This window comes from Acanthopagrus latus, chromosome 3 (genome assembly GCF_904848185.1).
Source record: "Acanthopagrus latus isolate v.2019 chromosome 3, fAcaLat1.1, whole genome shotgun sequence".
Classification (NCBI taxonomy): Eukaryota; Metazoa; Chordata; class Actinopteri; order Spariformes; family Sparidae; genus Acanthopagrus; species Acanthopagrus latus.
Window position 1 is genome coordinate 11,912,822 of NC_051041.1, and position 24,276 is coordinate 11,937,097.

Below are 24,276 nucleotides of genomic sequence, written 5' to 3' on the forward strand. Positions count from 1 at the left end.
CATTAACTCATTAACTAACTCATGGTACATATCCACAGGAGTGTTTTTAGACAGGAGGGCTCAAACACACACACTTGCTGCCTGCACCTGATCAAATGCCACTCGTGGGCTGTCGGCTTTGGGATTTTCAAATCAGACCTACATGGCGGCCCATCTGGAAACTTTCTCTTATAGTACAAAAAATAAAATAGTTGAAATAAAATGCTTTTTTGGCAAAAATAAGCCACTGACTCGGGCACCACCTGTCGATGGCTTGACCTGCTCAGTCGACTGTGATGTAGTTGTACCTTTTTTCATGTTAAGGGATTTTCTTTTTTCCAATATGACACGTTTATCTTCACTCGAGATCGAGGGTCTAAGGACAGAGGATGTTGTTCACGTTGCAGATTGTGAAGCCCACGGAGGTAATATGATTGTGATTTTTTTGGCTACACAAAAACAACTGAGATGATTTTACTTTACCGTGAATGGGAAGCGTAGAAATGTCGGCTCCTGTGAAGACGTACAATTAGTCAATAGTACAATATTCCTCATCAAACACGGCTCTACTCTCCTCTCCTTTCATTTCTTCTGTCTTCTGGCGGAGTGGAGAACACTCGCAGCCAGCGCCAGTCACTAAGGAAACTGATGAAAGGCTTCTATATATACACACACACACACTTATATACATATCACAGACTTTTCTTCCCTCTCACCCACACATACAGCAGACTCTCTCACTCGCCCCCGCAAACTTCACACACACTGTGGTTATGACAACAGTAACCCTCCACCCCCCTCACCTCCACCACCAGCCAGCTCCACCTCCACCCCTTCCCCTACACTCTCTTTACCCATCCGTCCCATCTTTCTTCTCTGACGGCGAAAGTCTCGGCTCTCTTGTTTATCTGTGTCCTTCCATCTGTCTCTGTGTGTGAGTGTGACTTTGTGTGTGTGTGTGTGTGTGTGTGTGTGTGTGTGTGTGTGTGTGTGTGTGCATGCGGGAGATTGTGAGACAGCAGGTGCAGAGCCATCTAATGGTCACACACCGAACACACCCATGCAAACGATCACTGCGAGGCTGGCTTTCACGAAAGGCACGCCCTTATCCCAACATCTTAATCACATCATACCCATGTTCTGCTCTTAATCTATTATTCGTAACCTTTTGTAATCATTACGTAATCGTGTAAACAGTGCCCTCTGAACCGCAAGGCATTCACACACACACAAACACAAACACACACACACACACACACATTCTCTCCACAAATATCTTCCACTTCCCGTCCGTATCCTTCATCTTTTCTCACAAACCCTCTGCCAGAGTTGTGTTAACTTGCTGGCAGTGTAGTGCACTACTTCAGCCCAAGCCACATCCCATTCACAAACCTAACTAATCCACACACACTATTAGATCCCTGCTAGTCACACACACAAAGAAGTATGCATGTGTGTGTGAGTGCAGGATTAGGGAGGGACTGGAATGGATGGGCAAATCACTGCTAAGCTCCTCTATTGCTGTATAATCCTACTGAGTACACACACACACACACACACACACACACACACACACACACACACACACACACTCACATGCAGACGCACAAATGCGTAAATATAAAACATGCCTTCAGACGTGCACATGTGCAAACACCAGCCGATGCTGTCTCGCTCTTTCAATTTCACACAAGTCCAAGAATGCACACACCCACACACACACACGCACACAAACAAAAGCAGTCATCACAGACATTCAGACGCACAAATATGCAGGCAAATGTCCAACACACTCATTCAAGGGCAAACACAGACATAAACACCCCAAATATTATTTCAAAGACAATATATAATCCTGTTCGGAGAATGTGTGCTGCTGCTGCAGCACAAAAGGGAGTAAGAGAGAAATGTGGGAGGGGAAGCAGCCGCTGAGAGAAAAGAGAAAAGTAAAAAAGGCAGAAAAGAGGATTGAGAGAAAAAGGGGGACAGATGAACGTAATTCAAACCCCATTCATCGTTACACCATCCGCTCATTCATTCATCCCACACAACTATCACCGCTTTGTCCGGTGCTCCAGCATGAGAGCTTGACAAAATGAAAAGAAATTGGAAAAGTGGCATATGGAGATGTTGCAAGTCGGTTTTCATTAGTAACGATGATAGATCAATTAGCATTTATGGGCGCGGAAAATAGGCCACTACCCTAATGTGGCTTTTTGATTGGTTATTTCAAGTGAATGTAAAAAAAAACTACAACAATGCTCTCCTCCAAACAGGAAGTTTAGTATCTTAAAGAGATTTCATATTTTGCACAGGCAAACTTAAGTTTTAGGCTCTAGCATTTTTAAGCAATGGTTCTAGTAGCTTCCTGAGCTAAATCAAGCTAAATCGACACAGATTTGGGTCTTGCAAACTACTATTCTGAAAAAAGTTGTGCGGTGCACCTTTAAACCAGAACCAATGACAATATGTTTGATTTTTGTGTGAATATAGCTTCATTTTATTATTCAAACGGAATATTTTGTCTGAGGTAAAGTTAGGTATCTTTGCTTTCAACTTTTAACAGCTATATTTCTTGTTCTTGTCGGGATTTTTTTTATAGTTTTACATCTCATACCTTTAATGAGCAAAGTATGACCCCCACTGTAAAATGATGTCCATAAAGAAGCTTTAGAATGCAATTCGCCCGTACACTAGCTTGTCAGATACTGATAGAACAAGCTATTCTTTTAAATGGATTTTTCATCCATTTCTTGCTGATTTAAAACAAAAATTCTTTAATGTCTGTCACACCTCATCTCCGTGCTCCCGTGATCTTTTAACTTGAGTGGGCCATGGTGAGAAATACAAGCAGCCAATCGGACTGTAAGCGCGATCATTTCTGTGGCTGAGGACGGACAGACAAGTGTGGGATGTGCGACTCTCAGGGGCGGCAGGGAGCACGGCGCTAAACAGGCCTGTGCACGCCTGTGGAGACAAATATATAACGCACACAACTGTGGATGAATTCTGCTGCATTTACCTGCACATTAGAATGGAAGAAAAAGAACAAACACTGTTTTTTTTTTTTCCCCCCACTTGATGGATCCTGCACGTGGCCACATCTAGGACATGGAACCCTACTTTGGTGTGCGCTGAAGGTGAACTGCCCTGGCTGTAATGGACATAGGCAGGCAGACTGGCACTAATTGGCATGAACGGCCACGGCGGTGGGCATTGTGTGCGTGAAGGAGGGGTGTGTGACTGCTCGGCGTGTGTCCTTGTCGGTGAATAATGTGTTCCACCTTTTCAGAGGACAAAAATGTCACACAGGCAGCAGCACTGGTTGAGCAGCACGCAGACACTCACAGATCATCAAAGGCCTCCACTGCTCTACACAAACACACATCGCAACCCCCCCCCCCGAGACTCGACAGGACACAAGCGCACACACACTCTGCACACACCGCAAGCTATACAGAACTCAGCCGTCATCCAAACAAACAAATTCCACAGCCACACGCCCACACGCATAACACACACTCCACAGGTGTCTGCATGCTGCCCCAGCAGTGTCTTCTCCAGAGGACAGGAGCTGCATGCTGTACACGACAATAAGCTTTGAATAAAAAAAACACACACAAACTCATGCATGTCCATTCACTCTAGACAATATTAAAATATATAATCATGTTGATTGCTGCCTGACTCCCAGAGGGGAAAATGGCTCTGGTCAATTGGGCAATTTCTACAGAATGAAGCCTGCGCTGTCTAAGCTCTGTTAGCAAAGGGACGATGTTTACAACACAAAATAAACAAGGGAATAAATCATTTTACATCTGCACACATGCTTAATTATTCTTTTCTTTCGTCTATAGGCCTTTTCACACTGCAGTGCAGAGACTTGCCATCTCCATTAATTTCAGTGAGGGACGGGTGGCAGAAGAGAAGTGATTTTGAGGTTTCGTGGCAGTAGGACTAAGAAAGCAGTAGCCTATTATCGCTAGCCTATTCATTTGGTGTTTGGTTGATTGATATTCACGTTTTTTACTTTTTACTCCCCACTATCAGTTTCTGTACCCCCGCCCCCCCCAAAAAAAGAAAGAAGCCTTTGAAGAAGACTTTCATACACATGTTTCTCAAATTGTGTCTTAATTACACAGTTCTGTAACAAAATGTATGATTTTCATTCAATATAGACTTCCCAGTGTCTCCTAAATTAACTAATCTGCTTGCATTTGGAGGCCACGGTTAAAATATTCACATGCACACTCTGAGTGTCCGTGATGGAGTCAAGGGAGAGCAGCTTCACTGATTCGGAGGGAGACTTTTGCAGGGAGACAGACTGACTAACAGCACAGGCGTCTCAACGCTGGTCCGACTACTCTTTCACTTCGTTTCAACATCATTATTTTCTGCCCTTTTTTATGCACACACACACACACACACACACACACACACACACACACACACACACACACACACACACACACACACACACACACACATGCGCACACACACACACACAAATATACACACAAACACAGATGAAAGGAAATTCCATCTCAGTGACATTTTCTGGGTGGGCCTGTTTCGAACTAAGGAAAGACCAGTGAGTGTGTGTGTGTGTGTGTGTGTGTGTGTGTGTGTGTGTGTGTGTGTGTGTGTGCGTGCGTATGTGTGTTCCGTTACCCCCCCCCCCCCCCCCCAAAAAAAAAAAAAAACGAACACTTTTTGAGCTCAAAACTCTTTCGACATGCATGCAGCTGTCTCATGGACAGAAAATAACATGTTTTAGAAGATGTGGCAATCTCAGTCGCACAAACACACACACACAGGGCTGTCTTGGTTGTATGCATTCTTACAAAACACAAAACCCTTTGACCCTGACACAATTTCAACACCCAATTTTAGCCTGGAAGACCATGCGCATGATGATATTTTGACAGCGGTTATGTAAGGATTTGCGGTGGATGGGAGACAGAGAGAGGGGAACTGTGCGAGGAACAAAGTAGGGAAGGAGGGGCAGATGAAAAGAGCAGAGTAGGAGACAGGGAGAGAGAGAGAGGGGGAGAGCAGGATAAATTAACAAGAAAATGATGGAGGAGCAGGATAAAGATGGAGAGAGACAGTGATGTCACCTTCTAGTGGCACTGCAGTGAGAGGGACAAAGAAAAAGAGAGGGAGAGCAAAACGAGTGAGACATGGAGAAAGAGACGCACAAGATCTATTAGCTGATAGAAGTCATGCAGACAACCTCCCACTCCTTAGGCAATTGATTTGAGGATATTGTGGTACTGTACGTGTGTGTCTGTGTGTGTGTGTGTGTGTGTGTGTGTGTGTGTGTGTGTGTGTGTGTGTGTGTGTGTGTGTGCGTGTGTGTGTGTGTGCGAGAGAGAGAGTGAGTGACAACTAAACTCTGGCTTTGGGCCTGGAGGCATAATGTAGTACTACCAGAACTCCCTCTTTTGAGACTGCACTTAGTCTTACTCCTGTCAGGATGTGTGTGTGTGTGTGTGTGTGTGTGTGTGTGTGTGTGTGTGTGTGTGTGTGTGTGTGTGTGTGTGTGTGTGTGTGTGTGAGAGAGAGAGAAGAGAGAGTAAGCACGCGTGTGTATGTGTGCTGCTGTGTGTATGCAGGCCTGATTGTGCATATGTGAGTTTGTGTGAAAGAGACAGATCAGCAGAGAGAGAGAATGAAACGCTAAAGAAGCATGTAAACGTGAGCTTTAGTCCCTCTAGTGTGTGTTCTTGCAAATGCTGTATTGTGAGAACATTTAGAAAAGTGAGGACATTTTGGCTGGTCGCTGCATTATGGACTGGGTCATTATTAGGTTAAAGGTGCAATAGTTAAGAATCTTAGCAAAAAAAAAATTGAAAAAGAATAATTTATCAGCAAAATGTGACAAAATAACCATTTTGATGTTATGATGTCTGTGTATTGCCCTGTAAAAATATCTACTGAAGTTAGCATGCTAACAAGCTATCACGGTTTCATCCCGGCCCAAAGTTCCTGTGCTAGAAGGGTAAATGCCAACATACACCCGGCGATCCGAGCTCCTAATCCTGACAGCTCGCTGCGCGGCTAACTGATATGCTATGTGATATACTGCCCCCTATTTGTTTTGACTATGAATTTGACAAGAGTCCTGTTCTCATGTATTGCAGCTCCAAGGATAGAGAAAGGGGCAAGATAATGCATTATGTCTGTTAAGGTAGCAGGCACAAGTGGCAGGAAAGTGGAGATGCACAACCCTCAGCTACGGTCATGACTGTAGGTAGTGAACCAAAGAACGAGGTCACGGACACAAGTGGCCAAAATGAGCTTCCTCCGTGGGTTGGCAGGGCTCAGCCTTAAAGATAAAGCGAGAAGCTCCGACATCCAGACATGCTCAGAGAAGAGCTGCTGCTCTAAATGAGGCAGTTGAGGAAGTTCGAGCATCTCATTTGGATGCCTCCTGGGTGCCTCCCTTTGGAGGTTTTCTGGGCACGAACAACTGGGAGGAGATCCTGGAGCAGACCCTGAAGTCACTGTAGGGATTATATGTCTCATCTGGCCTGGGAATGCCTCAGGATCCCCCCCCAGGAGGAGCTGGAAAGCATTGCTGAGAAGAGGGACGTCTGGAATACCCTGCTAAGCTTGCTGCCATCGTGACCCAACCCCAGATAAGGGAAAGAAGATGGATGGATAGGTCCCAAATAAGGGTCATCTATAGAAGGTTTAGAATTTGTGTGTGTGTGTCTTCTAACATAAGTCAGAGTGGGTTCTGCTCACACAAAGCAAACCATTAAATCTGAGGGTACAATCTTGATATCCGGTTATTTTAAGGGTTAGCTTTAGCATGCAGCGGTTATGGTTAAGCCCTCCAAAGTGACAGAAACAAGTTTGTGTATTTGCCTCTGTGTGTGAGTGTTTCAAGAGGACAGCATAAAGGAATGCCTCGGTTCAAGACTTGCCAAGAGCACTTTTCCCATACGCCAGAGAGCCAAGACTTCCCCAACCAGCCAAGAATAGCACCGTCTCTCTCTCTCTCTCTCTCTCTCTCTCTCTCTCTTTCAATCTATCTATCTATCACCCCCCCACACCCACACAAGCGCTCACACTTTTTACTCTTTGGATTAAATAAGAAAGAGTGTGATAGTGTGAAGAAGGGAAGTACAGCTTCACACACTTCAATCGGCAAGAGAAACAGAAGGAGGTACATTTTCTGAATCATTATACTTGGATTCCAAACCCCGGAAGACACTGAAAGACAGGAGTCTGAGTATCAGATATGAGCTCTGGCGACATGTTTTTGATCGAAATGTCACGCTCATAAAACTTCAGAGTTGAACTGAAATGAACTCGGAGGCAGACAGAAGGAGCGAAAGAGAGAAAGCGAGCGACAGAGGAAGGCACGGAGAAAGAAAGAGAGACGGGGGGAGTGCAGCATTCAACAACATACAGACAGAGATTCCAGCAGAGTAACTGCAGCTTTCTCTAAACTGTCTGCTCCCTGTGGGGTAAATGAGAGTGCTCTCTGCCTGTGAATGTGTGTGTGTGTGCGTGTGTGTCTGTGTCTGTGTGTGTGTGTACACTTAAACAAGCAAGTCTGTTTAAGACGAGGACCAGAGTGCACTGCCTGCTCCCACTGGCACCAAATGTTGAGGCAACAGAACAACAGGCAGCAACATTGTTTCTACTCCAAAAGCACAGAAATACTGTACGAGAAAAACAAAACCATCATTCACAAGAGTGAGGAAGTCAGGAAGTTTTTCTTAAAAAAAAAAAAAAATGACTGAAATATGAATGACTTATCTCTGCATCTTTAATGACTTCAAACCAGCAAAGGATGCACATATATTGTCAAGAAAAACTAATCATCTTGCAGCTCGCTCAGAAAACTCACTCACTGTTAGTGCCTGCGCTGTGCAATAATGAAATGTTTTTAATTAGTTTGTGAGGCATATTATTAGCTCATATCTGGACAGATCAGTGCTGCCTCGAGACTTAACCTGCCAATTAGCATCCTGACACTCTTGTAAATTCAAACATTTGTTTTCTCCTCTTGGTAGAGGTAAGGTGGGTGTTTGTTATTGCATTTCAATGTCTACTGTTAAATGCTCTCAACAGCAATAAACAGACATGCAAGTGGAAAATAACCTCGACTGTGGGAGAGAGCTTGCAGAACTTTGTTTAAATGTTTGTTCTTGTGAGATGAGAGACGTTCCATCAACCAGGAGGTCTGAGTTCAAGTCCTTGACCTCAAGCTGAAATGTCTGCGAGCCAGATAATCGCCAGCAGCTCCAAAGGTGCAATTCTGCAGCTGACCCTGTGGTCTTACTTCCCCGCAGAAGGGGAGAAAGTGAAAAGAGAATTTTTCCTCTGGGGATTGATATTACCACAAGAAAAGACCACATTCATGCTGCGAATAATCCCAAAGAAAAACTTAAGGAGTTGTAGCTCACGGTTTGCTGGTAATATGAAGAGTTGTGCATTTTTTTTTATGTAGAGATTCATCAATGAACAATTAGATACCCAAACACACACACACACACACACACACACACACACACACACACACACGTAATAAGCATAAACAAAGCAATAGAATACAATACTCCCCCTTCCTTGGGCCTCGCAGGAACATTATTTATAGGGTGTTTGTTCGCGCTCTCAGCACTGCCAATAAGGCCTCCTTTCTCGCAGGAAGACCCCTCACTAACTTGTTCCTGAAGGTGTTATGCAAGAAAATATATGGCAGCTCCAACAGAGAGCTCAAATGCAGGCTCATAAACAAACACACTGTCACTAGGCAGACTTACCCTTAACCTAAAAATGCCTCTCCTCCAAACACAACAAAGGCATGAAACTGACTTTTTATGCCTTTGACTGTTGTTTAACCTGAATACAGAGGAGTCGTCTCTCACATTAGTTCAGTGCATTCATTATATTGCATTTCAGAGGAGGAGGGTTATGAGCGCAAGTCACAAATTTGAAGCAAGTCATACAGTCATGACGTGCCGCGGCTCCAGGCCACAGAGAGGAGAACCCCGGTTCTTTCCCTGCGAGCTGCCACGTCACTCGCATTAAAAATCAAACGCACTTTACTTAACGTGCATCTGTGCTGCGACCACGGCTGACAGGTCTATCAGCAGAACAAGGCTCTTGGCTATGTAGAAAACACAGGGCAGAGAAGTCCTTGATGCCAGAACCAATTACATCAACTCAAACATGACAGCCAGAGTAGCAGCTTTTCAGGCCGGATACAGTGAACCCCGATCAGAAGATACGGACCCCCCCTCTTGATCAACAAGACTAGCTTACGCATCAAAAGACAGCTGCGTTAATTCAAGTGTGATGATGCGTACATGGCACATGTAAACAGCAGGGGCAACCTCACCTCATTCAACACAGCTCCTCCGGACCCCCCTGGTTTGTCAGCAGGTGGTACAGCCCATGGAGAGGATTCCAGACTATCCCAGAATGCAGTGTGTCGACTCAGGCACTCAGCACTCCCTGGTGGATGGAAACAAGTTGAAAACTAAAGTATGGAAAGGACTTTGACACATAATCATCAATATGGGATTTTAACATCTTGCCTCAGGGAAGTTGGGGCTACAGTAGCTCTGACTACATGGACAATATTTCTTTTTCTTCTCTATCAATCTGACTGCAATAATTCTTATTAGAGATTCCACCTGAACCATTTATATGCACAGCACACAGAGAAATGGGAAAATTTAATGTATTCATGGGTGACAATATTTGCATGTCCAGATTCGTTCTTCTTATCAAACACTTGTTTGATTAACTTGTTTTGAGCCTTCTGACCATTGAGGCGTTCAGCAATCTTTAAATCTTTTACAATCGCCAACAAAAATGTCGTATCAGCCACAGACTAGTACTGTTTTATTACTGTCCTTTTTATTTATCCACAATATCTTTACTTTAACTCAAGTGTGTTATATTTACTCAAACAGTTTGTGTTCTTTTTACAATACTAGTCTTTCACATGCCAACATTCTCACAGGAAACCAAAATATGAGTGATTTTTAATGGTGATGAGAATGATGCTGGTGCATCTTAGTGACCTTATGAGAAAAAAAGAGTAGACCTTACTGCATAAATAAATGCACAAATTTTGAAAAAATGTATCCAAAAACTATAACTGCACATGAACACAGACAAATGGGTCTCAGTCTGGGTACACACTGCTTTGAAATATTAAGTCGAAAGACATAAATACCCAACATTCCCGCCCCTTGTTCCTGTTGAATGTTTCTTTCCAGCCCTTTAAACTTTTCTCTCTGTAGCTTTCATTTGCTACCGGATACAAAGTGCTTCGTTATTTTAAAAATCTGACATACAAATGCAGGTCATTATTATAAACAAGGTCCTGTCATATTCATAGGGGGGAGAAAAAAAAAATCTTTTAAAAGACACGAAATGGGCGACGAGCTGACTTAAGCCGACACCCACACACACCGGCGTGAGAGACAGACTGGCTGATTGTCGACAGCGTGCACACACTCTGTGGGACTAATTAGGCAGGTTGTGGTGGAATGATGGGGATGTTACGGGGATGCGAGAGACATGTTCCCTGCTGTTAGTCAGCTGCAGTGTGTGTGCGTGTGTGTGTGTGTGTGCGTGCGCGCGCGCAAAGGTGTGTGGGATGTCAAACATCCTACTGACCCACTTCTTACATGTCTAAATATGAGGAAAGAGGTGGGTTTATGTGAGCGTGTGTGTCGCTGTCTAGATTTGGGAACATGTTTTATTGCAGCTCGAGGAAGAAAAGAAAGGGAAGTTACATTATGTTGCTGGTGGCTGTTTGTGTGTTACATTATTAATAGTAAAATATATCACTCCATGCAGCGTTTCTGTTCTGCTCGGTGACTCTAATCTGCGGGGAATTGAGAGCTACGGTGGAAATGAGACACGATAATGGTTCAGCGAGGCTGATGCGTAACGAGAGAAAGGATCTGAGGAATGTCTGGTATGGCAGACATGGGAATATCAATAGGCTTTCAGAGTGCGCCATAGTATAGTAAGTCTGTATGGAGACTGGCTGCATGCAGATGCACTAAAGATGTTTGTAAGGCAGAAACAGAGGAAGAAAATATAGTCGTGTACTGAGGCCATGGGTTAGCAGACACCAACTGGCAAACAAATCCATCATATGGCATGAAAAAAAGGCAACAGAGGAAGAGGGATGGAGGTAACAGAAGACAGAAGAGACGGCAACAAGGACTGAGAAATAGCAAAAGTTGAAAAAAAAAAGAGAAAAAGTAGAAGCGATCCAGAGGCGGCAGGAAGGAAGACAGATGGAGAGAATAGAAAGGGATGGCGAGGTAAAGCAGACAGAGAGAAAAAAAAAAGAGAGAGAGGCGATAGGAAGGCAGAGAGGGAGAGGGACAAAGAGAGAAAACAGATGGCGGTGAAGAAGAGGGAGATAGAAACTCGCTGGGAGGACAACACTGGCACAGCCAGCGAGGCACAGCGGGGAGGATGGAAAGCTGAAAAATGTCAGCGGAAAAAGGGAGGAGGAGGATGGTGTGAGAGGGGAGGACAGAGCAGGGCGGAGAGAGAGAGAGAGGCTCTGAGTCCAAAACTCTAACAACTTTTAGGGAAAATACGAGGACACCTGTCTTTGGAGATGTCAAGTTGGAACATGACACCTGTTAGGAAAATACAGAACATGCCCGGGTTGAATATGTAGGAAAAGTCCCGGCACTTCTTCTGTGGAGCAGTTTGATTTCATTATGAACGCAATCCACAGTAAACATGAACTTCTCAGTGCTGATATAGTAAATGCAATATAAATGCTTTTGAGCGTGATTAAGGCCTTCTCCGTGCATCAGACACATACCAGCTCCCAGTGCACACTCTCTGGACACACACACACACACGACTAAGGACACTTTGTCTCCGTCCATCACGGCCACTCCAGAAATCAGGCAGGCTAAATTAGTCAGGAATGCTTCTGTGTAAACCACATTAAGTGATCAGCTGATTGAATTGCGCAGCCCAGCGGAGCAGCCCGGAACTGACATGAACTGTGTGTGTGTGCGCTGTATGTGTAAGTAATTAAGCAAGTAAGTAAATAAGTGAGCAATTAAATAAGGTCTGACTATACACGGACAACCATTCTGCCCTCCGCATCGTTCCATTTATTCCTGATAATGGATACCTCAAACAAGCCCGTACAACGCACTGGGGCCAAACAAATCAGACGATCATAATTTGATACACTCAGTCCGATAACATTTGCAAAGTCTGGAAGAGCTGGATTATTCAAATCATTTCTCATCCACATTCAAGTTAGCTGGGAGCTAACCCGGAAATTCAGGCCCCACAATGTGGAAGACTCAGATAATCTTATAACTGGGAAGTCAAACTTTTTTAGCTTCATGCACCAAAGGAATAAACTCTAAATATGGTCAACTGTCAAATATAGAAATTAAGATTAAGAATTCATTCATTCATTCTCATTTTACTAACAGCCTGAACAAACGTTACCCTCCAAAAAGGTCCTTGACAGAAAAATTGTTTGTTCCTAAATAGGACAAACCCTTTGGCTCAGCTGTAAGCCGGACAGCTAACATTAAGCTGGCAAGTGTGTATCATTGCGTACGGTTGCCAAGCTGTTTGTACAATTTGACGATATGTTTAACAAGAAAACTAGCTAGCTGGCCACCACCACTGTCCCTGAATTAACATCAAGATTACACAGACAAATGACAGTCCATGCGTGGTGTCGGCCAGAGCCTGAAACAGCGAGATAAACAGTGAATAGGATGTGGAATGATTGCTTATGTGATACGAATCATTAGTAAGGTCAGAGGAATAGGGTGAGAGCGAGGCAGTGACAGATGCTATGGTTACTCACTGTAGACATTGGCTGACACTATGTAGCCAGAGAGTTTCCCTGGAACTACCAAGTCAATTATCAGGAATTAGAGGAAACCCCCGTCACCAAATCAGAATCGAGTTTTCACAGCTTAATTCACCCTCCAAACCAACAAGTGAGAGCACGTTTGATGCTACAGCACACGTGAATGTGTTGCCAAGTCTGCCTCACTGAGTGAACCTGAACCTGAAAAAGGGAGAGAAAAAAAAAAAAAAAGGTACAGTCTTTTGTGTCCACGTCCTTAAACAAATGCGCACGGTGATTTAGATGGAAAGGCGACAACACTCAACATGTCTGACAAGCGGTCTTTGTGCGAGTGTTTTTTCTGTACTTGACTGCACGCTGGCGTGATTACACCGTGATTTCGTCCGTCCACCCGCTCACTCTCCATCACCGTTTCAGTTCGGAGTGCTTGCATTCTTCCCATTCTCTCATTCGGCCAAGAGTAGTAAAAAAAAGAAAAAAAAAAGAAAAAGAAAATTGTCCACCCGCAAAACCTTTGCCGACTGTACATGTTATGCCAAGCAGTGCACTCTTTAAAAAAAAAAAAAACTGGCTGTATGCTTTGGAACCACAAGTACAGGGTTTAAAGGCTAACATAAGCAAAATATTCCCCCAACAAAGCCTCCGAAGGTTGCATTAAATACAGAGCTCCAACTCTGAGTGTAAGGTTAGTGTTGACAGATGACGGAAACATGACAATGAATGAATGCCTGTCTCATCGAAACGCGTGACACGTGTACGGAGAGATGTGTGGGAACATTTCACGAACCTGCTCCTGTAGTACACACCTCATCATTTACCATAAATATGACAATCACACTCGCAGGAACACACACATGCGTAGACAAAATACTTTTGGAGCTGACGTAGTGTCTGACAGCTGTTTGGTTGGTTGAGGCAGAAGAATGCTTTGTGTGCACAGATGTGTGTTAGTGTTAGTGTTAGTGTGTGTGTGTGTGTGTGTGTGTGTGTGTGTGTGTGTGTGTGTGTGTGTGTGTGTGTGTGTGTGTGTGGACCGGATGACTGTCCAGCACTGTAATGTAAGGGAAATGCCTTCCTCAACCACAGGCCCATTTTCCTAGACTCCAACATATCTGCCATACCACAAGCTGAGGAGTCAGCCCTGTGGAGGTTCAAGGTGCTCAAAGCTTGGGAGGAATGTTATCTCGGGTGCGCACATGTCTCGGAAAAGACCAGTGTCCCTCTCTTATCGCCATCTTTTATCTGCCGTTCCACGCTCTCTTGATGTGCCGTTTGGAAGTGTGTACGTGGCAGCTGTGCTAGGTTCGGTGCCATAACAGAAATTCCTGCAAACTGACCTGAAACTATTTTTAATAGCCAGTTTTATAAGGGAGGTGGTTGGAATGGAAGGAAAAAAGACGGAGAGATCACAAGCCAGGAAGCGAAACACAAATCATTCGGCAAAGACAAACATAAAAGAAAGGTCAGCGTTTCCAGGTTTACAAAACCCTCTCGCTCTCCCTTTCTCATTCCACCTCCCAGCTCTTCCAAATCGAATGCCATTTATAGCCTGCTCCGCGAACCCTCACGCGGGTGACAATCGGCCAAAATTGCGATCAGTCCGCACCGCAGCAAAGAATGTTGCTACCACGGTACAAGCTAGCTGAGAGTGATCAACAACCCAGTGGTGCACTTCATATATATTAGTAGTAGTACTGAATATTACTGAATGGGTATAGATTTTTTTTTTACTTCTCATCCAACCTCTTCACATCAAAAAACACATACGCTGACATCGATATATCTGTAACAGGCCAACATCGGTCAATAGGCCAACATCGGTCAATAGTAGTAACTTGGATGTGGATAAAGAAATGATGAACCATTAAATCCAATGAGGGAGAAGGAAATGTTTTTCTGCCGTCAAAACAAAAGTAAGGAGAAGCTAGCCCCACGCTGCTCTTCAGTGAGAACCACGTATCCACAAAGCTGGCGAGTACCTAGCTTGGAAGGATTAAATGTTCAAAATAAAGCTCGATAAAAGATTTAAACATACATTACATTAGATCATCTGAAAATGCACCAAGCTGACAAACAGAGCTGTTTTATCTTAAGATGTTACGATGACCTCAGGCCCATTCGGCTCATGTTCAGTGTTTCACGTCTGCAGCACGGCAAGTGATTGCCTCATCCTGCGCTAACTTAATTGATCGTGAGACATAATCCAGCTCGGTTTGGGTGACAGTCAGTGATCGATCACGTCCCATGTTTGTTTGTTTTACTGTGATTCAATTGTGACGCATCTCAACCTTTCAGAGTTTTTACTAGTTCAGTAGAGTCAATCTGCTCAAGAAGTTGGCTGTAGCACCTTCTTCGCCCATTATCAATAAAAAGTAAATAATTGGCCTGGACCCTAATGTCTGATCAACTCAAGGAAGCAGCTGCTGCCTTAAAAGGCTCTATGACACATTTTCTGTTTTCACTTGATCCACTCATTCAGAGACTCCGTCAACACCCTTCATGACAATGTTTAATCATAAGAAAGCAGGCAGGTTGTAGTGTCCCGTCTGAGGTTACACAACTCCACTTGTGGGTGGAGAGCACACACGCACGTATGCCTGCGCACACACAAAGGACACACATTCATTTGTCCCAAATAAAGACAATGGGGTAAGACAAATCCAAGGCTGCGTGTGTGTGTTTGTGTGTGTGTGTGTACGCTTGTGCGTTAAGAGGGCATGCTGAGAGAATAGGAAGCGTGTTTTCTGTGCCAACCCTCTCCTTGGCAGTCAAACAAGGACACACGCACACACACGCAAACACACACACACACACACACACACACACACAGTGCTGAGCGTTTTTAATTGGCCACTGATTTGCCAGTTAGTGTTCTTGCCACTCTCTTCACCTCACTGTGCTGGCCCCCTGCCCTACAGCCTGGCAGAGACACAGCTGGACGCGGAGAATGTGAGTGTGTGGTAGTGTGTGTGTGTGTGTGTGTGTGTGTGTGTGTGTGTGTGTGTGTGAGTGAGAGACATCCTGAAGCAATTTGTTTCACAAGAGTGAGTGTGTCTCTGCATGTGTGTAGGTGTCATTTCAAACAAATACGCTTCGTGTTTTGCTTATGTTCGTGTGTGTGTAATTGAAAGAGGTTCGGTTTCACGGTAGACTCCTCAAACACTCTCGGGCTCTATGAAGTCACACATTGGAAAGATCTCAAGGGCCGTGACCTGGTCTTATGCGGCTGATACTGACTTTTTTCCTCTCGTCAGTGATTTTACACCAAGGCCGAAACATTACCTCAATGATTGTGCTGCAGAGCATCTTGATTTGAACAACAATAATAACAATAGTTCAGTCACAGTTGAAAAACGTGTTCGGGACTTCATGAGGGGCATATAGTCTGTGCAACAGGCTGTGTGTATGTGTCATCACGAGATTGCATCCTCTCCTACTTTATTTTGCAAGGCAATGACAATCAGCACTCTGCACACAGACACACACACACATACACACACACACACACACACACACTCAGACAAGCACAGACACACAGCTTTGAGCAACCCAAGGTCAAAACAAAGAGGATGAGATAAGAGCTTGTGCATGCATGTATATGTGTGTGTGTGTGTGTGTGTGTGTGTGTGTGTGTGTGTGTGTGTGTGTGTGTGTGTGTGTGTGTGGTGACATCATTACTAGAGCAGAGCACTCGATAGCTGATTGATGGAGAGAGGGGTTGTTATGGTCGACTGCCGTGAGCTCATTGCCCAGCAACCAGACAATTGGTCCTTGCCACTGTGTGTGTGTGTGTGTGTGTTTTATCTCAGTCACAGCTCACAGGACGTACGGGTCAGCCTGCCTGTCTCACACACACACACACACACACACACACACACACGCGCACACACACACACACTCTCTCTCATGCATACACACGTGTCAAAGTACTGTACTGCATACTGTATACATGTCCCATACTGTGCCGCTTTACTGATTATCAAAGAGCAGATTGCTTTTCATGTACTCAAGCACATGCACACACTCACAAACACGCACACACACACACACACACACACACACACACACACACACACACACACTAGTAACTACAAACTCTTGTTCTCATCTTGACTGCTAAGCAGCAGGCACTGCTGTGTAATTGCTGCTTCTATTTCTGCAACAAAGTTGACTAGTATACATTTGGCATTAGAACAGTGATTATCTACAGTGTATGATTATCACACAATGTGTGTGTTGTGTGAAGTACTGAAAGGAGAGACTCATTCATCATATTTCTTGAGGCATTTCTGGCTGAAGATTTCTCGGATTTTCCTCTCATCTCCGTCTCAAATTCAAATTTGCTTCATTTGCATGAATGCGAATGAACCAGTGATGCAAAAGCAATGAGGGTAATAATGTTAAGTGACAATTAAAGATAACAGTGATAGGTCAAATGGAAAATATCCAGTGACCATGCATACCCAGCTCATGGAAATGCACATGCAGTACTGTACAAATATACTACTATACATACAATAAAAGCATCCACAATACATTCTGAGATACAAGCTGTGTGCTGGATACAGTTGTTTCTGTTTTCTCTTGGAACCGATGGTGGGCAGAAGTATAAATACATGTTTCTCTTTCTCTACATGACTCTTTGTTCCTGTGTTGTCTGCAGCTATGGTTTCCTGGCAGCCAGTTCCTATAGCCAGTGTGTCATAAAATCATAAAACGGTTTATTGTGGGTGTTGATTTCTTTGGGGTTTTGGACTGTGGGTGATGAAAGGGGGCTTCAGCTGGATGTTAGGGAGCCAGCTGCTGGAGCAAAAAAACCTTTTATTGGCAGGAGTTTGGATCACTTTGGACCAAGTTGATTCAGAGTTTCACAGCTTAGTAAGTAACAAATGTGTAACTATAAGCATAATATGCCTAGCTTCTCAAAGGAAGAATCTAATTATACATACAGCTAGTTTTATCAACTGAAGAAGGCCTTGGCTTTCACCTTACGCATATTACCCTGCTACTTGTCTTGTCTTATTGCTAAGTTTGCATTTATGATTACATCCTTTTCCTTCAAGAATTTTCTAATTAAATCCCTTAATTTAATGAATAAGAAAACATGTACTAAATACTAAACATCTCAATGTGCTTACAGTTGTCAATTATTTACCAATGCTTTTGTTATTTTCTTTTAAGTAGCTCTGCCGTTGTTTTCACCTGAATTCTCTGTACATATTTCATGTTCTCGATGAAGAGGAGGAAGGAATCACAGCTCTCTTTTCGACTTGGAGTACAACTGCTTCTTCCGCCGTGTCATGTTTCTCTGAGGAGTATTAACACTGGGGTGGAGAGCGAAGAAAATACTCCAGTGCATCCTCTTTCTCATTTCAGTAGTACAGAAACTTTGACTGATGTGTAAGGACAGTCTGTTTTCGACCTCACACACACACACACACACACACACACACACGCCATATCGGTTTACCAATCACACACATGCACACTCGACACGCTTCTCAGGTGACCCCCCTCATTGAGAAGCAAACTGAGGAGCCACAGTACTAGCGTCGCGTCATGGTTCCGCCTGCTCTGATGTCACCCGAGCGTCCGAAACTCACCAGGCTCCTCAGCAGTAATGAGCAATGAATGAGCGAGAGCACAACTGTGATATTTTCGAGCGCTTTGACTAAAAACAAAACAAAGAAAAGCATCAGGGAAATTTCCCATTGTATCCCAACTGCAAACATCTGTTCTATAAAATCTATAATTATTTCCTCACGCGTGTCATCCGGCTTCATGCAAGCGGAAGAGTCACGTACATTATTTGAGTCCCTGGAGGATGGATTTGGAGCCAGATTTATAATGCGAGATATATGAACTGGGAAGCACTCCCGCATAGCTGGAGGCCCGCTCATACCAAAGCTCTACTGTATTAGAAATACTGTAAACACGCGCTCGATCTGGTGGGCTTTCCAAACCGATTTACCACATAAACTCTCCGTCTTTACTTGTGTCTTTGAAGAACGGCTAAAACAAGAGGGCTGCTCCGATGGTGGCGACAAGGATTTGCTGGTTAGATGCATGTGGCTGAAATAAAAGCTGCGATGGTGAGCTTCTGCTGTGAAAATGATAGATGTCTAAAGCGGTGTGCCTCAGGAAGTCACTGTAAAGCTCAATGAATAAAACATTTCAAAGCCAAGGTTAGGGGGATTTTTTTTTTTATTCCCAATGAGATCACACATTACAAGATGAAAAATTGAGTAGGTAATAGTACGAAATCTCCTGCTGATTGTGGCCTAATTTATAAATGGGGCAGCGGTGCAGCCTCATGGTTAGACTGACCGTCTCACGAGGGAAGGTCACAGGTTAATGCGTCCTTCAGCGAAAGAGCACTGCCCCATTAAGACGAATCACTGTCTCTTTCTTTGCCTTCTACATAAACGCATCGGAAGAAATGTAGATGAGGGTTACCGTTTGTGTGCTGGGTCACGTTTTATCAATGAGTATCTAATAATGTGGAAGGTAACCCACCTCGCCTGCATAAAGCGAGCAGTTAAACCCAGACTCAAAACAAGCTTCACGGCCGCACAGCGAAAACAAGACTGCTCTTTGAACCCGAGACAGATCAAAAAAAAAAAAAAAAAAGGGAGACAGAAATAAGAAAAAAAAAATGCAGAGGCAGATGAGGGGTGGGGTGATAACACAGAGAATGAATAAAAGACAGAGACGAAACACAAAAGACGAAACCGCGTTGAGGCTGAGTATAATAAAAAGAAAAAGGAACTTGTCTGCGTGTGTGTGGCGCGCTCTCTTTCATTCTGAAATGTTCAAAGACTAAAGCAACACTCCTGAGACACTGCTACCAACACTGGTGGGACACACACACATGCACGCACGCGCGTACACACACACCCACATAAGTTCATCCTGCTGGGAGACAATCTCTGTGCAACCCTCCTCTGAACCAAAGTAATGATACGCTAGAAACTCAGACAGACAGATGAAGGGAGAGAAAGAGGCTGAGTAAGAGAGGGAAAAAAACCCAGATGACGAAGAAGGAGAGAGGAAGAAATTAGAGAGAGTGTACTAAAGATGTGTGTTTGGGAGACCAGCTACAGGGACAAATCTAGTTTACACTACTCTTATGTACGTGCATTCAGCAAAAATCAAAGCAGATAAAAGCAGAAAAACAAAAACTCTTATGTCTCTAATTTACCTACCATATCATCAAGATAATAATGAAAGCTGAACTGTAGAACTACGTATTCCCACCAGGAGTTGTTTTCGACCAAAATAGAGCTAAGAGAGATTGAATATTGGCCTTAGCATATCAGGCGCATACATTTATTTTTTGGTGTCTCCAAAACAGCCCAGTCTGCCCTGATTGGTCACTTCTCACAGGCCTGAGCAGGCACCGTGTTTCTGCACCACTTCTGCAGATGTTGTTACAGTTGGGACTTTACAATGACACAAAGTCTTGACTGTCTACAGGCATAGTTTCTAAATACTGGCTCTGTAATTTTCCTGCATTTTATAAAACACCTAATCTGCTATACAGAAACCTTTTAAGCAGCTGTCAGTGATTTTTATTCAAATTATGTCATCTTGCCTTCCTCATCTGCCATCACTTTTATTATCAAAATACTTGCTGTTAGTCTGTTGATGAAACAATACAGAAATAAAAGCAATGCAATAAAGAAACCCGCCTTCTACAGACAGCTGACACACGCTGCTGTTTTCTCTCCACCTCTGCCCTCAGGGAGAACTCACAACCTCACACAACATCACTGTATATCCCCTCACAGCTTATAGGATGAGTCTTCCTCGACGGCGTGAAAATGTGTGCCGTACGCGGCTTTATCGCCAATCTGCACGGCTGATAAAGTCGGACTCATCATTTGCCGTGGTTGTTACTGGGGCGGCTTGGTCTGGGGAAATAATATTCTTGCACGCCTTGTTAACTCCGTTTCTCTTCGGTTCTTTCACCCGCCCTCATTTTCTATTGTGTCTCCCGTCTTTCTCTCCGCAAACCTCCTAATTCTCTCGTCTCCCTCGCCCGCCTTTTTTCATTGTTGCCTTTCAATTTGTTGTCTTTCACGTCGTCTCTTACCGTGGGCTGTCGGCTGTGCATGCATCTCGTCTCTTCCTCATTTGACCTTCCTGCTGCTGCTCTCTCTCTTTCGCCCCGCCACGCGACACACATGCGAGTTGAACAGCGATGTGGCCCTTCGAGTCAGCTTTACTCATGTGTGGCCTATTGCAGACTGTACACACTCATCAGAGGAGCACTCGGAGGATGTTTTACACACAGCTCAATTCCACGCTCAATTGGTTAACTGACAGAGCGCTTTTGCTGAAAACCAGCAAGTTGTGACAGTGCTCTAAGTTACAGCACAAACACAAGAACTCCTTCAGCTTACTGTATTCTAGTATCTGTGCGAACCAGAAAGTACAAACAGCACTGAAAGAAACCTGTCTGCTGAAGTCTATGTAACTTTTTCAGTGAAAAGTGGGTGAAATTCAAAAGGAAAAAAAAAAAGAGGAGATGAAGCCCGAGAGAAAGAAATGCAGGGACGGATGTGATCACAAGCCAGCATAGAAAAGTTTGTTTTGTAACTTACTGTAACTCCACAGAAGTGAGCACCTGACTGTCGTCGCACTTTGCAGTCAGTGTTGAATACAGAATACAGAATGCGCAGGCACGTTATTGGGCGTCATATTCCTTTAAGAGTGTGGGTTCTTTTCAGCAGTCACACACTGAGCCACATCTATTAATAACCCTGCTGTTTTTGAGGACTCTGCTACATTTACATGGGGCTGTGCACACACACAAATACACATTCATGAATAGATGTCCACATATGCATTGCCCATATTTGCATACGGGTACACATTAACTGTGTGATGCTAAAAATGCTTTTCCTGCTTTATGTGGTTGTGAGCGTGGTTTGACATCACTCTGACAGTAAATGTATGGTGTCTCTCGACATTACAGGGCTGTTCAGCCGCGTGGTGTTTGCTCAGAGCTGTGTGAGCACGTCTGTGTTCAAGTTGAGTGACAGCTAAGAGTGATATGGTTTTTAGATGACGTTTAGGTACATACTTGCGTTAGCTGGAATGAATCTGCATCACTTACGTAAACTCGCTTTACATAAGTAACGTGGCTGAAAAGTATGACCTGTTCCTGAACCTAACCGAGTCATTTTGGTGCCTCAACGCAACTGCGATCGTTTCACAACGGTAACAAAAGACCATTTATGTCATGTTTGTCCAGAAGTCTTATCGGACAAGTTGTCACGTGGAGACATTTCCACGCAAAGTTGCCGCTTAAGGGGTCAGCAGAGCGTCGTCATTTGAAGTTGACAAGCAGCTGTATTTGACAAGTTGAGACCGAGTCATTAATCGAATGAATCATGGCTCCATTACATTTAATATCCCTTATCGAATTGTGCTAGTGAGAAAGCATGTACAATAGGAATACACTTGCCATGGTCGCAACAGTACAGGTGTTACTAATAACATTAACGATGGCTCAGATCGTACATCCAAGTGAGTCATGGCACCGTGAGAGTGAGCCAACGTGCACAGTGCCAGCACCCCGAAACTAAAGCAGCTAAATGGAATTCAGCCATCATTCAATTTTATGAATTTCACCAGAGATTTTCCTCCTCTTGCAGGTCAAAATGCCTCCATTTTTTTTAAAAGAGTGCATGTTCAATGTGTACTTCTATGTGTTCAGGAGTGTGATACTGCTACGATTTAATCACGGGGTTAACAAGTCTTTACCACTTGTCATGTAGAGCGAGAGACAGCACGCACTTCATCAGCTTATACAGCGGCTGAGAATTAATTCGCCCATCCACACAGATGTACTGTTTCCTAGTTCTTTTCCTCCCATCACGAATCAAAATGTCTGGTGTGAAAAAGACTTATTTGTGTCTACATGCGCCATCCTTGGCATATGTACACGTCAAAACCGTCTGAAGCCACGTTCATAGCGCGTGACTTCAATTACAAAAAAATGACCTTGCGAGACCTCTCAGCAAAGATGCTCGCGGGATGTTAATCCCTTGTTTATCAAATGATAGCGCGTGGTTGTTTTGAAGGTCTGGGAAGTGCTTTGAAAGAATTAAGTAATATGCGTAATGCGTTTGTGTGCGTGTGTGTCTGTGTGTATGAGAGAGAGGATGACATCATTACTACCACTGGGCGCTGGCCGGTGGAAGGTCATTATGGCTTGCTGCCATGAGCTCTTAGTTTGTGGACGTGTGTGAGCGTGAACACCACTCTCTCTGTCCCTCTGTGTGTGTGTGTGTGTGTGTGTGTGTGTGTGTGTGTGTGTGTGTGCGTGTGTATATGAAAGGATATTATATGGAGTTCATAAACACAATTTACAACCGCAGTCCCTCTCTCTCTCGGCCCCTATAAAATTGTTTCTTCTTCTATCCGTCCTTTCTTCTCTGTCATTCTCACTCTCCATCCATCCCCCCTTTCTATTTTACTTTACGCAGCAACTGGCATATGGCGATGTCCACAGTATCACATCGCGATGGAGGATTACATTGCTGTTGGGTTGTTCATTAGCACTGCTAATGAGTCACTGCCGTTTCCTCTCCGTGGCTCTGATGGCTACCTACAACTGGCGCACCCAGCCAAGACAGTCACCAGTGAAGACAGCCGGAGCAACTCTCACATTCCTGACTGGCAGCGACGAGGAGACGTATAGTAATGTTAGCGCATCGCATCGACAACTTTCTTTCCAGCTCCCGCCTTACCGCAGCCTCTGAGGAAACGCTACTTTTTCGTGCTCTCTGGTGAGGGGCCCTTTAAATCAGGATGACACTATGGAACAGAGCTCAGCCCAGTGCTAATTCCATCCCTTTCTTGCTTACTTGCAACCTACATGACATTCATCCCTCTGAAAGTTGATATCAACCTCTCAGATTAGTAATAATTTACCAAGTAAACCAAATGTGATTAGAGTCAGATACAGAGAGAATCACAGTCACCATCTCATCTCTTCATCGTTCACTCCCTCCATGGAACTCCCGCTGCGCTCAAATCTAAATTTTTCCTCTCTCTCATCTCACTTTCAGCATAAATATCTCCCTCCACCCTCCTCCTCTCCCTCCATTCACTCCCCTTCAATGTCATGCTTGTCTTTCTTCCCACTTTTTCATCCCTCCCTTCCCTCCCTCCCCTCCCTCCCATCTGCTCACTGTCCTTCACCTCCCTGCGTCTGCTCCGCGCACCTTCCATCCGCCCAGGCTTCCTTCACTGCCTGTTGTTCAGTAGTTGGGTGAGGTAATACCCAGTTACACTCGTAAAGTCTCCCCGTACACACATAGACGCTCTGCTCGAGGCATAAAACAGTGCGACCATAAAGCCTGACACTGCTGTCATTCAGACTTATAGCACCAGGGAGAAACACACCCAGAGAAACAGCGGAGGGTGTG

At 44.3% G+C, this 24,276-nt stretch overlaps 1 protein-coding gene across 2 annotated transcripts in view; it reads right to left on the reverse strand.

Moving 5' to 3' along the window:
- Positions 1-24,276, reverse strand: part of atxn1a (ataxin 1a) — a 99,513-nt gene that overhangs the window by 26,410 nt on the left and 48,827 nt on the right. For both annotated transcript variants that reach the window (XM_037093332.1, XM_037093333.1), the window contains one exon: positions 9,341-9,456. The gene's annotated coding sequence lies outside the window, so the exon portion shown is untranslated. The remainder of the gene's footprint in view (positions 1-9,340; positions 9,457-24,276) is intronic.